Consider the following 9,391-nt stretch of genomic DNA (forward strand, 5'->3'; position numbering starts at 1 on the left):
GTATCTTATCTATACATGGTGATAAGGGTCATCAATCAGCTATCTATATATTTAATATGCCAAAACTATGTTTTGCCCGTGCTAAAGCTAGAAATATATGCTTCCGCTTCCTTAACATCATTGAAAAAATGAGTACGACCGTTCTTAATGACCTTAAGGCGGGCAGGCTCCTGCAGGTATGCCTGACCACCACTAGATTTGATGGGGTCGATCAATTTGCGGAGCTGCCAGCGTTTATCCATTGTTTCTTTGCTGAGGTCTGACCGGACAAAAAATGAAAGCTCCCCTAAGGTTATAGGGGCATTCGGCCGTGCTCTCTGCCAAACCGCTTGACGCAATAAAAAGTTTCCAAAACAAATTATAAGAGGACGTGGGTACTGATTATCTCTATTTCTCATAACCAGAGGAAGACGATGTGCACGTTGGATTTGAGAATCCCAGTCCCAGTCTACAAGATCTGGAAAAGCTTTCTGCAATAGTCCAACAAGATAAGCCCTCGGATCGGAACCCTCGCAACCCTCTGGTATCCCAAAAATTCTCAGATTGGAGCGTCTTTGCCGATTTTCCAAATCTTCTACCTTTGCACGCAATGTCAATAGCTGGGTATCGTGTTTCTCGACTGCGACGGTCATATTTGTATTTGACTCTTCAATCTCGACAACTCGTTCTTGAAGTCCAGCAATATCTTGAGAAATCCCCCCCAGTTTAGCGGCAAGTTCTTGCAGTGAGGTTCTCATTTTATTGTTGTCTTGCCTCAGTTGAATGTGATGTTCCTTAGCTTCGGCCCGTTGATCGTTCAATAGCTGGAGAATAGTGTCTACTGAGGAGGAATCAGACAGTGCTTGACCTTGTCCTTTTTTAGAGGTACATGAGGGATCCATTTGAGGTAGAGAGAGAGTGCTTGCAGTCGAGATAGAGCTCTTGATAAGAGGGGGCAAAGTGTAACATATTGTTGTAGAGGTTGCGGTTACGCTGGACTGCAAGGTTGTATCTATGCCCGTTGGAGGATCACCCCCATGTACTTGGGTCAGAGGTGGTTCTTGAGAAATTAAGCCATCTGATGAAAGGTTAAGCGAGACATCATTTTCTGCTGCTGCTATGACAGAATTATCTGGGGAGGAGAGGGTTTCTATTACAAGAGTAGGTTCGAGTGTGCTTGCCCCTGATAGTCTCTGCGTCATATTTTTAACAATACTTTTGGCTTCCATCCATTTTCTTAATGGGCTTTTATCCAAATGAATCTTCTTTAGATTCTGAGTATTATTTATGAGGGATCGATTTGGTATGATGGTTTTACATCCTCTTTTAGCCCGAGACTTACTTTTGAGTTTTCGGCCTCTTCCTGCTCGGGATTTTGTCTTGGAGTCCGTATATAGGCCATTCGTTTGGCTCTTGCCAGCCTCATCTTCAGACCTGGCTTCTTCCTCTCTTCTGTCCTCAGCATCCAAACCCTCAAGAGAGTCTAGCTCCGTGTGGTTGTGAGATTTGATAAGTTCAGTAACATGTGTCTCTACCACGGATGTCCCTATGTCCTGCGGCGAGCATTGTGAGCTACCAGCGAGCTCTGCAGTGGGTAGTAAATCCGAGAAGCCGGGGTGTGTCCCCAGAGTAAGAGGTAGCGGGGCTGAGTTTAGATCGGGGTCGGGGCGAAAAATCTCTAGAGCACCCATTGTGACAACCTCTACATGTTCCCTTGGAGAGCCGATAGAGATCGTTTGGTGCCCTATAGGGGTAGTACAGGTGAAAGTTTTTGTTTGCTTTAATTGTTTAACCCCCTGTGAGTTATATATTTTTCCCCCCCCCGCTACTCGCGGAAGTTATGGAGGCTTTCTGAGTAGTAGATTCTAAGATCGATAAAGAACTACTTGTCTTGTCTCCTGATAGCACTCCCTCTCTTACCGGAGATTTAATCGTCTTTGTGGTGGTTAAGCCTCCGTCAAGCCCCTTGCAGAGTGAGTCAGCAAGTAGGATCGGTGGTCTCAATACCTGCTTGCTTGTACTCCCTTTCTCCTGCTGCAAAGACTTCGTTTCAGCCCTCACTGCCTCCGTGAGAGGGCGTCCGTTACTCTTTGGCACAAGTTCGTCGGTATTGGATGAGGAGTCAGAGAGCTCAGCTGTTGTCGCTTCAATCGTTCGTGCATTTCCGGCTGGGAAGACCACGGGTCCTATTGATTGTTTGTTGTGCCGTGTTGCTCGCTGCGGTTTCTTCGGAGACATCGACTGCCAGGTAAGAGAGATAGAGAGGGAAGCTGTGCGGATACTATGGCTTAGCCAATTAAGCCCCGGGCTCCTTGACAATCCTTGTGTAATATGTTGAAAAAAACGGATAGCCCTCGGGAGCTTTAGCATTGGTGAGAATTATCGTCAGCTTCCTCTGCCTCCACCGCCGTGCCGTTGTATTAGTGTGTCCACTGCAGGTTTAGTCAAATTCTTTCGTCTCGGCGAGGGGGCCTCGTAATTTGCTCGTAGTTGCTGAAAGCTCTTTTATTCGTTACACCCGACACAAACACTGTCCGTTAGTATCATTTACGGTCATTTTCGCCGAGGAGAGTGGAATAGGGGAGAAACCTCCAGATGAACTGCTCAGCTCAGATCCTCAATCCGCCATCTTGGATCCCGCCTCCCTCCGTTGTGAAGGCTTTGAAAATGATGCCACAACAGCCTAAAGAGGATAATTCCACATATATTCTTAGATAATGGTCGGACATTTAGGATTCCCTTGTGGCTGCTTATGCAATGAGGCATGCACTGCCACTATGGGAATATTATAATGTATGCTACATTCTAAAGTATATCACTGTGTGCATCATACACAGACCACAATACATAAACACCTTCAAAATCCACACACAGAAACAGCCGGATCTGGTGGACTAATGCGTCCACTATCGTGGCTTGAGTTCGACCTCAGGGTCACAGGTTCAAGTCCCGGCGGGACCACTCGGCCTTTCATCCTTCTGAAGTCAATAACATGAGTACCATTGAGTTGGATAACAATAAACCTCTGTTATTCCGTGCCAAGATACCCTTGGGTGAATGTGAATTTTACAAATACACATGTTATGTTAGATAATTCAGGTGCAAAGGACACTCACAGGTTTGGGCTCTGGTGCCACTGCACCTGTTGCATCATTGACAGGTAACACCTTGTCCCCACTACCTCATACACACCACCTAACTGCAGCTTTCCTCAGACATGAGGTACGGTTGCCAAATTGCCGTTTTCTTCAGGCTTGAATATTTTATTGTCTTAGCCAGTGTAAAAATAGAGAAAATCACCCAAAGTCAGCATTTTTCACCCTTAAGGTGCATACTTAGAACAGTATTTATGAAAACAATGCACTTTAAAATGTTTTCTAGAGGTTCCTTAATTACACTTGACTAGGGTTGCCACCTGGCCAAATTTTTACTGACACCACCGGTATTTTAATGCCCGAGCTTGTTCAAAAATCAGCAAAACCACCTAAAGCAAGAATTTTTACCCCTTATCTGTACCTAATTCAAACAGCAAATATAAATGGAAAACACTTTTAATTGTATTCTAGAGCTGCAAAGATTCCTGACTATTAAACAGCAGCGGTCCGTGGAGGGAGTTCCGTGGGGCGGAAAGACGGGGCGGGGGAGGGGCAGGGTGGGGGGTACTAAACACCGGAACATGGATAATTGGAGGTAAGTAAACAATTAAATAAATAAAACGAATTTCGTAGCGCGCCCTGCATCACAAAATGCGGTGCAGCGCGTGCTACGTAATTAATTTTATTTGTTTAATTGTTTACTTACCTCCAATTATCCATATTCCGGTGTTTAGTACCCCCCACCCTGCCCCTCCCCTGCCCCGCCTTTCCGCCCCACGGAACTCCCTCCACGGACTGCTGCTGCTATTAAATATCGTAAAAACAGTCCGAAAAGTTAAAGTACAAATGTATACGTACAATTTTATTCATAGTTCTATTTAGTATCATGTCCATGCCTGTGCACACTCTTAAAACAGCCGGCATTTCTTTTGGAAAGGTGACAACTTTAACCCAGATTGATAATTAATGTAAACAAAGTGAAAAGGCATCACAACGTTTGGCCGTCCTCATGGCCTGTTCTGCTGACTGGGGGGGCCAAAGGTCATGTTTAGGTAGGCCTGGCCCACCCGCTAGATCCGGGCCTGGTGATCACATTGATTAAACATGATGTCCAAAAGTCATATGATGAACATGCATTTTCTATTTTCAAAATGACCCCATTTCATGTGTATATAGAATCTTAAATTCTCTTACCAGTGGAATATCTTCTTTACTTTTAGTAAAAGTTTTATTCCTGTCTTGCCGCATAGCCGGACCGTGTCTTCCTTGACGTCTCATAAAAACAACAGGTCTTTCAATTAAACTCGATGAGTGACATAGCTTTCCAGTGTTAGTGCCTTCAGGGGGCCGGCTTCTCTCACCAACTCACCAGATTGCTGCCAGTTGCTGTTTTTTCATTCCCCTTCTCCCATGGGGGGAGAATTCCAGTACTGAATTGCTTGTCTGCATTGGTTATGCTGATAATGTTTCTTTGTTATTAAAACCTTTCTGGTTATGCACTACTCAGCTGCTATCGCTGATAGCCAGGATGGATGTCTTTCTTCCAGTTAGACGAAGAAGAAGCCTGTCATTCCATAGCTACACTAGCACGTTACTGAACATGGCTACAGGCAAACTTTTTAAGTAGACTGGATAATAGTAAAAAAACAACAGCTTTTGAGTTATTTGCAAACTCATGAAAACACTGCTCTTCTATATGATGGAAGTCTTTTGGGCTGACAGTGTAGAGTAATGCGCCAATTACAAACTGGTAATCTACATTACCCCCATTAGCCGTCCACCTCCCAGTACTTACTCAATTGAGGTGTGCAACCTCTTCCCACACACTGTGTGACCTAAAATTAAACAGAATCTGTTTTCTCCCTCCTAAAGTTCCCTCCAAGGTCACTGTCCTACAAGCACAATCATAAAAGTGGAGGCCAACCCACAGCATCCCTGACATCACCAAGCACTTGGGATTGAGGGTGCTACTGCAGGAAGAGAGTGTGGGACGTAGGGCAAGGAAGAAGGAAGGGTAATCAGAGTGATGAAGATTACTGTTAAGTAATCAGTGAATTGCCATCTCCATATTGCCTAATTGAGGATGGGTGTCGAGCATGAAATATTACAGGACCTTAATATCATAGGCAGACTATCAAGGGACAAATTTCAAGGTACATAGATGTGGAGCTAAGAATAATAAACTGTTCTACCTCTATATGCACTTACTTTTCGATATTTTGTCTACAATATTATGATGCCATGCCATTTCTATGCTCGATATTCAGTGGTACAATCTTGCGGATGTACCAGAGCCGTCCATGAACCGATCCCCATCAAAGCACAAGGCGCTTTAAAGTGATACCAGACACTACCAGGAAGCCTTTAGGAGTTTCCAATCTTGAGATTTTTTTCTAGCCTTCACCATAGGATTTGACAAACATTGATCAGGAAAACCCTAATCTTTATATCCTTCCATCATTTGTTGACAAACCATTTAAAAGATTCTTCATTAGAGGCAATCCACCTAAAGCACAACAGTTGATAATTTGGCAAAAGAAAAGTAGTTCTACTAGAAGACTATTTTGATCCGTACTATTCATATATAAGTCAGCTGCAAAGCTACCATAAATTGGAAAAGTTGTCCTATTCAGAAAAACCTCACACCAGGAAAATGCACTGTTAGTGAGAGTTCAATGGCTTAGTGACATTCCTACAGCAAATATTTACATTCTTTCAATCACCTTTCATGTCCTCTCCGTGTACCTATCAATAAATCACCAGCAATGATAAAAGGTTTTCAAAGATCATTTTACAAAGAATGTTTTTCTTCCCAAATGTACATGTATATTTGAATATGTGGTTTCCACATTACTTCACATGGCTATACCAGTAATTTGTAGAAAAAAGACATTTGTAGAGAAAAAGAAAACGAATTGTAAATAATTGCGAAATAAAAGTAAATTCAACCATTTAAAAAACAATGCACAGTTAAGTTCATCAAAGTGTTGCACCATCAAAAAGGTTTCAATTGCTTCTAAATCCTGAGGGATGCATTTATTTGAAAAACTGTCTCTTACAGTTTCACTTGTTGGGCAGTAATATTTATAACAGATGCAGAATCCATTTTATCAATTTCTGTATAGAGTAATCCAGGAATCATGCAATGGAAACATTAATTTCACACACTGTGGCCCCTAAACATACCAATCATTGTGTAAACCACTTCATCTCCTCCAACATAATTTTGTACATATAGATATTCGGAATTGTGCACCATAGACCTTCTTATCCAGAGTCAATAAGGATATGAGTTTGGTAAAGTATTCCTTTTAGTCATCTCTTTTATTAAATCGATTCAAGTCCATTGCATCAACGCACAACATCCAGCCAACGCGTTTCGTTCAGTTAGTACTTGAACTTCGTCAGGGCTCCTCAAATAATGAATGAATTAAGTATTCAAATCGATCCCAGGCCTCTTCATGTGAAGAGTGTAACACGTATATCTTCATGGTATGGAAATCATTGTACACAGAGCTGGCGGATAGTAAAATGGCAAAGCCTCATATTGGGGCTACATTGGGGCTACATAAATGATGCCGTACATCAGCGGCAGCACGTCATAACATTAACCGTGTTAGACCCGATGTATGACGATTTGCATACCGCAAAGATATACGTGTTACACTCTTCACATGAAGAGGCCTGGGATCGATTTAAATAATTAATTCAATCATTATTTGTGGAGCCCGGACGAAGTTCAAGTACTAACTGAACAAAGCTCGTTGGCTGGATGTTGTGCGTTGATGCGTTGATGCAATGAACTTGAATCGATTCAATAAAAAAGATGACTAAAAGGAATACTTTGCTGAACTCATTTCCTTATTGACTCTAGATAAAAAGGTCTATGGTGCACCATTCCGAATATCTATAGTTTCTGTTCTGCGTTTGCAGTTGCACCAAACAACGGCAGGTCCAGGAATTGTGCACATATATTGGATAAAAGGAAACGGAACAGTGAAGTGCGGCTGTGAAAGTTCGCCATTGTTGTCCTTGATTGCTCATTCATAATTTTGTAGATATGTAAGGCAGCAAGGCACAGCCCATGCAGGCTGTTAGAGCTAAATACACATAATGGACTTTTAATTTGCAGCGGAAATGAGAAGGAGACTAGAACAACACACCCTCATTGTGACAAGTTATGCAGTTGATGTCAGGAGACAACTCATTCATCTGTGCTTCCAGTGATCACAGCATATTTATCCAGCCATGCAAGAACAATGGGGCTAGCACGTTGTAAGGAAAAGCCTTTTCTTGCATGATCACCCCCGATGTTTTGGACTGATGCTGCTGGGTTTTTGACTTTGAGAGTACAGTGAGACCTGCTAACCTGAACTCAGTGTTTGTGCTTTAGGACCTGTAAACTTGTAATGGTAGATTAACTATACCCAATTGGTATAGTTTTCCTTACCTATAAGTCCCTATTATATACTTTGAACTGCAAATTCAACTTGGCCATTTAAACTAATTACAAAGTCCAGACCTTACTTTTTTATATTTATATATTTATGCCAGTAGGTAGTTATAGTTAGGACCAGAGTTTCCATAGGAAAAGCGTATTTTGTTTTTCCAATAACTTTGGCGCTGCTTGACAAATCTTCACAAAATTTTCAAAAAATGTCCCTTTTTTGGTTGTGTTGAAAGTTACCGGGGTGATCCGTCAATTGGGGGCCGAGAAAAAAGGGTGTCCCAAAACATGTTTTCCCCATGTTATGTCTGTGGGGATTGTCCATTTTTATAACACGAATTGCATCAAATTTAGCAGAAAGCTAGATGTTGGTCCAGAAAGCGTGCTTTTTGTGATTTGGTGTAAATCCGTTCAATAGTTTCAGAGTTTTTTAAGTTTTAAAAATATAGATATCTGGGAGCCTAATAGTCTACTGAGACCTTACTGAAATTTGATAGGCTGCCGATACTTCAACCAGGAAGTGTTGGCAGCTATTTTGGGACTCAGTTGAACCGAGTCCCACAATAAATGTTAAAAAAATAGAAAAGGGGGCAGGGTAGAAGCACCCTGACCCCCTAGGCCTGGGGGGGTCCCAGTGGCCAAAAAAGAATTTTTGGCAGGATCCATGGACCCGGCTGAAAAAAACAAAGCATGGGCTCCCAGGGGCATGAAGGTAATGAAGCAGGGGCTGATGGGGCACCCCTGCTAGGCTTGTTCAAAGCCCATGGGACCGCCACCTCGGCAGGGCAGAAAGAAATAGACATATGGGGGGGCCTGCCCTGCCCCACCACTGCCCTTGGAACCGCCACCTCCCCGGGGCACATACATTCTTTTTTTTTTAAACGAGGGGGACCACCACCTCCCAGGGGCTCAAACACAATAATTAAGGGGGTCCAGTGCCAACCCCCGGCCCTGGTGACCACCATCTCCCCTGAGCTATATGAGGTTCCCCGGGGCCTCCTGGAACCCTAGATGGCCCTGGGGACCACCACTCCCCAGGGCCGGCTTCAGCAATGTGCCCACCCTCTGGACATTACGGTTTGCTGTGGCTTGGCGGGAGCTTCCTGCCAAGCCACTTCAAACGCTCTGCTTTCAGCAAGGGAGAGGAGAAAAAATACTCTTGCTTGCTGAAAGCGGACCATGTGTCTTTTTCCCCTGTCCAAAGAGCAGGAAAACAGACAAATTGCTTTGAGATCCAGGGAGCTCCATGTTTAGGAGCTCCCTGGGTATCAAACCAATGCTGGCTCCCCAGGAGGCAGGGAACCGGCAGAGATCGCAAGGTCTTAAGGCCCCACACGGTCTCCAACAAAGAGGCCAAGCCCTGGGGGAGGGGGTCACTGGGGCCGAAGTTGGCCTGGGGAGTGGAACTGTGTGGCCCACTCCCCCTTTTTTATTAATAAAGAAATAAAGGCCGTACCTCGGCGGATGGGGTCCCCAGGGTCAAGATCGGCCCGGGGGAGGGTGTTTGGTGGCCACCCTCCCACTTTAAAAAAAAATATCTAAATAAAGGCCAGGCTCAGAGGAATGGGGTCCCCGGGCCGAATTTATCCTGCGGGGGTGCACAGGTCTCCTTTTTAACAAAAAAATATATAAATGAAAGGCAAGCCGTGAGGGATGGGGTCTCTGGGGCCAAAATCATCCTGGGGAGGGGAGCCATGCAACCCCCCTCTCCTTTTCTTTTTTTAAAATAAAATATATAAATAAAAGCTGAGGTGATGATGTACCCTATGGGGAGTTCGGCCCAGGGTGGGGGGACACGTGGCCCACCTTCCCTTTCTAAAAAGGCCTTGCCCTAGGCCCCGCGGTCTAAATCAGTTCAGGGAAGGGGCCA

Source organism: Triturus cristatus, chromosome 2_1 (assembly GCF_964204655.1).
Source record: "Triturus cristatus chromosome 2_1, aTriCri1.1, whole genome shotgun sequence".
Taxonomy (NCBI): domain Eukaryota; kingdom Metazoa; phylum Chordata; class Amphibia; order Caudata; family Salamandridae; genus Triturus; species Triturus cristatus.